Source organism: Apis dorsata, unplaced genomic scaffold (genome assembly GCF_000469605.1).
Source record: "Apis dorsata unplaced genomic scaffold, Apis dorsata 1.3 scaffold_28, whole genome shotgun sequence".
Classification (NCBI taxonomy): domain Eukaryota; kingdom Metazoa; phylum Arthropoda; class Insecta; order Hymenoptera; family Apidae; genus Apis; species Apis dorsata.
The window spans coordinates 387,597-392,976 of record NW_006263330.1 but is presented as its reverse complement, the minus strand read 5'-3'; the positions used below and the strand labels follow the sequence as shown (position 1 = coordinate 392,976).

At 47.5% G+C, this 5,380-nt stretch overlaps 1 protein-coding gene and 1 long non-coding RNA gene across 3 annotated transcripts in view; one reads left to right on the top strand and one right to left on the bottom strand.

Annotated features, from left to right (window-relative positions):
- The window catches only part of LOC102681438 (protein similar-like), a 29,410-nt gene that overhangs the window by 17,933 nt on the left and 6,097 nt on the right, over window positions 1-5,380 (top strand). The gene's annotated exons all lie outside the window — the stretch shown is intronic.
- On the bottom strand, window positions 3,043-4,143 carry LOC116185679. Its single transcript, XR_004150548.1, has 2 exons — window positions 3,794-4,143; window positions 3,043-3,214 (listed from the first exon to the last, which is right to left on the bottom strand). It is a non-coding gene; the product is annotated as an uncharacterized LOC116185679 (long non-coding RNA).

Below are 5,380 nucleotides of genomic sequence, written 5' to 3'. Positions count from 1 at the left end.
AAAAAAAAAAAAAACGGGGTCGAGGAAGTTGGAGAAGTGACACTCTCGTCACGAGAAACATCGAACCTACGCAAAAGCTTCTTGCCGCGAAAACGTAGCAAGAGGAGGACTAGAGTATTTTCGTTTCCACCGAAAAACATCTTGTTCCCTTCCCTCCTCCTTCTCCCTCTTATTTGTTTGTCTAGGTTACTCCACTCGCCACCCACGTGTTTGTCACAGTTCCTCCCTTCTTCCTTCGTGGCCGATCCATTTTGTTTTTTCTTCTCGTTCACGCATTTTCCTCCAGTTTAATTTTTTTTTTTTACCGTTTTCCTCCTCGCCTCCTCGATTGCACGATTGAGTAAGAAGAAATCCGGACCAATGGGGAGGCGAGGCGAGTCACAGTTTATCGAAACGCGGCGTTTCCTTCCTCTTTCTCTCTCACCGTCGCGATCCTACATCGTATATTTCGTAACGAGGTAAGGTTTATCTTCGCTTGGGTAGATAATCTGTCGCGCGCGGTATTACACCGCGTGTCACACGTCGCGCCTCGCCGCGATGCCCAGCCACGCTGCTGCGGCAAAAAACACTCTTTTTTTGCGACAGTCGTTCTCGGCCGCTCGTCTCCCTACCAACCGTGTTTACCACCGTGTTTCGCGCCGTCCTTTCGATCCCATCGCGTATCTAACATATTCGATTTTGATAATCGAACGAAAGCGCAAAAGTGTGTATAGATATATGTATATATATCATGTATATGGGTTGACTAAGAATTTAGGTAAGAATCAAAAAGTCGAGATTGAATTAGAAATTTTTCGAAAAGAATATATATATATATATATATATATATTCGCGATCGAGATCAGGAATTGATATGAACATTTTCGAAAGAGGCACGTGATGTCGGATTCGAATCTTTTACGCTTTCTTCCGTTGAAATTGAATCGGTTTACTCGATTAGTGGAAAGAAACGGAGATTCACACGGAAAAGTCACGTAATCGGCTCGTTTGAATAAAATTGCACGATGAAATAGTTAAGCAATCGGTAACATCGTGACGCGAATTTCATTATTATTCGCGCGTCAATAAGTCCGTTGCGTTCGTTTTCTCATTACAATCTTTTCCTTTTTCACGATTTAAATGTCGTAGCGACCTTCTTTTTTTGTACATCTAACAAGAAACATGCGTGATAATTATTCAAATGCAATTCAAATCTATGTGCAATTATAATCCGAATTCCGTATACGTATTTCGGTACGTATTTATTAGTGAGCGTAATGAGAGTGAAAACGAGAGAATAACGTTAAAGTTGTCTACAAATTGTCTCTCGTGATTGATCTACGGATATAGATTCGGCGTTGAGTGTATCGAAAAGGGCTACTTTACATCCACATTTACATATCTGCACGTTTCTTAATAATCCTCTCGAAAAAAAAATTTTTAAATATTTCAATATTTCCGGTTCCCTTCGATACATAGCTACATATACATACATATTTTTCATTCGGTTACACATTTGTAATCACCGTTTATCGAAAACACAGAAGATAGCTTATGTATTACTCATGTTGGACAGGTAATTTACACAGGTTGTTAAAAAAAAGAAAAACTGTATGCAAAATAAGCGGTCCTCGTATTATTATTATTATTATTATTCATATTCGTATTCGTCGTTGTTCAATAGTTCATAAAAACCGATCGGCGTGATCGCTCGTCGTCTGCCAGTTATCGGTCAGATATCGCGAGCATCGTCGTACGATTGTGTCACGCAACAGAGAGAGCGAGCGAGCGAGCGAGCGAGCGCGAGGGAGGGCGGGAGAGAGAGAGCGACGGAACAAGAGGCGAGGGAACGATCGAAAGACGAGCACGGCGGCGAAATCGCGGATCGAATATGGGTGAATGGAGAGAGAGTGGGGCTGGTCGCGGCGACGCACACGGGCGCCGCGGCAAGCGCAGAGCGCGCGATCCTCGAGCGAGCGAGCGAGCGAGCGAGCGAACGAAGCCAGTGCGAGTGCAACGTTTCTCCCGCTAGTGTCAGTGCCAGTGCCAATCGTGCGCCATTCCTACCGTTTGCCGGAAGACGAGAGCGTTCAGAGATCGCGTGCCTCTCCCCCCTCTCTTTTTTTTCCTCGTTCCACTCGTCTCCACACGCGTTTCGCGAACGGAACGATGATCGTTTGACGGTCGAGGACCACTGGATTCGAGCAAGGGACTGATATATCGAGCGAATATTTATACATATATATATATGTATATATAGATATCGGTCGAACCTGTCTTTCCTGAACAAAAGGTGTTGTTGGGACGATGGGATATTTAGGAAACGTCAAACGTTAAACTAGATCGGCTGGATATTTATTCATCGGCGAAACGGTTAAGGTTAAAAACTATATAATATACGCTTATTATAGTCTTTTCTCTCGATTGTTGGTGGACAGACGTTTGCGTGAATAGACGCGGAGTCGGGACGCGGAGACGAGACGAAACGCGAGAGAGAGAATGACGCGAGTCCACGGATCGTACGATCGATCAATTTTCAACAGGGAGGGTAAGCTCTGGTAGGCAACAAGCAGCAGCGTGGCTTGTATCGTTACATANCTTCGACGCACTCGGTTATTCGAACGGCAAAACCACTGACAAACACACATACACACGGGGGGAGGGGGGACGTGTAATTTTCTTCCCATGCTCGCGAAACCGGACACTACCACACCACTAGTTTCTTTTCCACTTCGTAACGTCCCCTCCCCTCCCCTTTCTCCCTCCCTTCTCCCCACTCCGCTACGTAAACAAGTTCGCGTTTCCTTCTTTAAAAATCGCCCTACCGATTTTCGACCGTGGACGTCAGGAAGAGAGGCTCGGTTTCTTGTATCTCGGCCAAAAAAAGTCTCTCTCTCTCTCGGCAACTCTCGTGTGCTCGAGAAACGTCATTCTCGCGCGGGGTACAGGAAGTTGTCGCGTTGTTGTTTGTTTCCGTTTCAAGGGCAGCCCCTCGTCCCGCCCGTTCGGGAGCTAGGAAGGATCGATTCGAGAGGAGGAAAGTTCGCGAGGTTTTTCGTTCGGCGATCGTGTTTCGACGAAACGGTGCCAAGCGGCGAGAAGACGAGAAGACGTACGATGGCGGCCTCCCTTTTTCTCAGGGCAAGGAGGAGGGCCCCCGACGAACGAGGCAAAGGCCGCCCAAGAAGAACGCGTGTCGACTGTGATTCGTGCCAAAATCGTTGGCAAACTCGCTCTCCGGTTTCTCCGCTCTCCTCCCTCCTCTCTTCTCTCGCCCGTGCTCTTTCGAGGCTCTCCCTCTCGCCCATCGTCGCCGTGGATAATCGAAAAGAAAAAGGAAAAAGGTGGAGCAGGGGAGGAGATCGCGATGATCGCGAGACGTGGGCGGGAAATTTTGAGGGAGGAGGACGGAAGAAGAGGCGGAAGAAGGGGAAAACAAGAAGCAGGGGGGGGGTTACCAGATGGGCAGATCGGTGGAAAGAGGGGATTGATCCCACGTGCTCGATTGCACAAGTAACCCGGCGGTCGGCCGTCACTCTATTTTTAACAATACCGGCCGCATATTTAACTCGCACCTAACCCAACCTAATCTCTCTCTCTCTCTTTCTCTCTCTCTCCCTCTCTTTCCTTCCCGACGATACGTTTCGTCGTCTCAAAGGTGATTCCCTTTTTTCCTTATCGTTCTTTATCTAGATCCCGCGAAACGATATTAATCCCGCTGATCGAGAAAACATCGCTTTCACTTCACACAATTATCTCGATCGAAATCGATCGAACGAATGGTCGACGATTTTGGATCGTCGAGAAAGAGAACCAACTCCCCCCCTCCCCTCTCCCTCTCTCTCTCCTTTTCTCCCTCCCTCCCTCCCTCCCCGGAGGTATCGCTAATCTCGCGGGTCGACAACACGTTGTCGCGAAGCGTACGAGGTCGCGCCGTTTATTTTCCTACTTGAGCGGCTCGGCAGAATTCATCTCGCTCGCCAACAACACTCGAAGAAACGGTCGAAGACGAACGACCGGTGGCCCAACTAAAAATAAGTCCCGCTCGAAGCCGCGTTTTTTATCGTGCTACTACGTTGCCGTTATGCAAGTCGATTCGCGAACTCGCGCCCGCTCGAGGTGGAGGAGGGAGGGGGAGGAGGAGGAGGAGGAGGAGGAGGATGTTCCCCGCCGATCGAACAATTCGAACCGAATCTAATCGAGGAGATTATTCCATAGAGAACTTGCATAGAATTGGAAAAGGAAAATTTTACGAAAATTCTCCTCTTCCTTTTACCCAAACTTCCCAAGCTTCCAAGACCGATCGATCGAGATTCTCGCTCGTGATTTACGTACGCAACCACGAGGCGGCTGCAACCAAGCTCCTGCCGTTCCACGTTTGGGGTCCCGCTGGTCAATTTGCGACAATTACCGAGCCGTTGCGACTGGTTAAAGTTAGTTAGTGCTCGGCTCGGTTTACACGATGCGCAAGCTAAGCGCGAATATCGTCAGACGTCTCTCTCGCCGTTTTCACGCTTCCTCTCTCTCTCTTTTTCTCTTTTTCACTTTCGTCGAGTTTAACATCGTGTCCCATATACGATCTGTCCCATGCAAGTTTATTTATTGGAAATTGCCTTTTCGCGTCTTTCATCCTAATTTCTTTCCTTTTTATATCACCGCGTTATTCGTGGCGATATAAGATAAATCCGTGACGAGTTGTCGCTTGTCCCGCTCAATGAAAATTTATTATTCGTGGCCCTGTTCACCGATTACGCCTCGCTTACGACTCTCGATGGGCCGTTTAAGCGCTCTTAACCTCCGCGATAACCTATATCGAAAACGAAATATCGAACGATGTATTTCTACCTTACTCGTTGCGGAACGATCCAGCAATCTTTAATTCCTCGACATCGTACGAAGCTTTCGCTCGACTCGTTGCGATATATATTTTATTTTTATTATTCGCAACGATTATTTTATCTAAAAGATCGCGAAATTCTTAGCAAGGGTTCAAAGTAAGGAAGATCGATTAGGGGGTCGCCAATACCTTGGAGTAATGAAGATTCGGAAATAAACGATTTGGTATTTTGGCAGACGGGGTTAACTCTTTGGATTAGGCGATAAATAAACGTGCTCGAGAAAGCCCATAAAATGTGACCGTGGTAATGGCTCGAGCTAACCGACCTCGATCCAGTGCCAGTCATTCCCTATGCTCGAATCGGGGGGGGGGAGAATTTTCATTGAGGGAACTCGATCGGTCGGTCGAGAAGAAACTAGTTTCGTTACTCTCGGCCAACCACGAGTGCGCGCTCGTTTCGCGGCTCGCCGACCGATCGAACGGCGCGTAATAATTGTTACGTAAGGAAGAGAGAGAGAGGGAGAAGGAGAGAGAGAGAGAGAAAGAGGATCGCAAGTTAAAAAA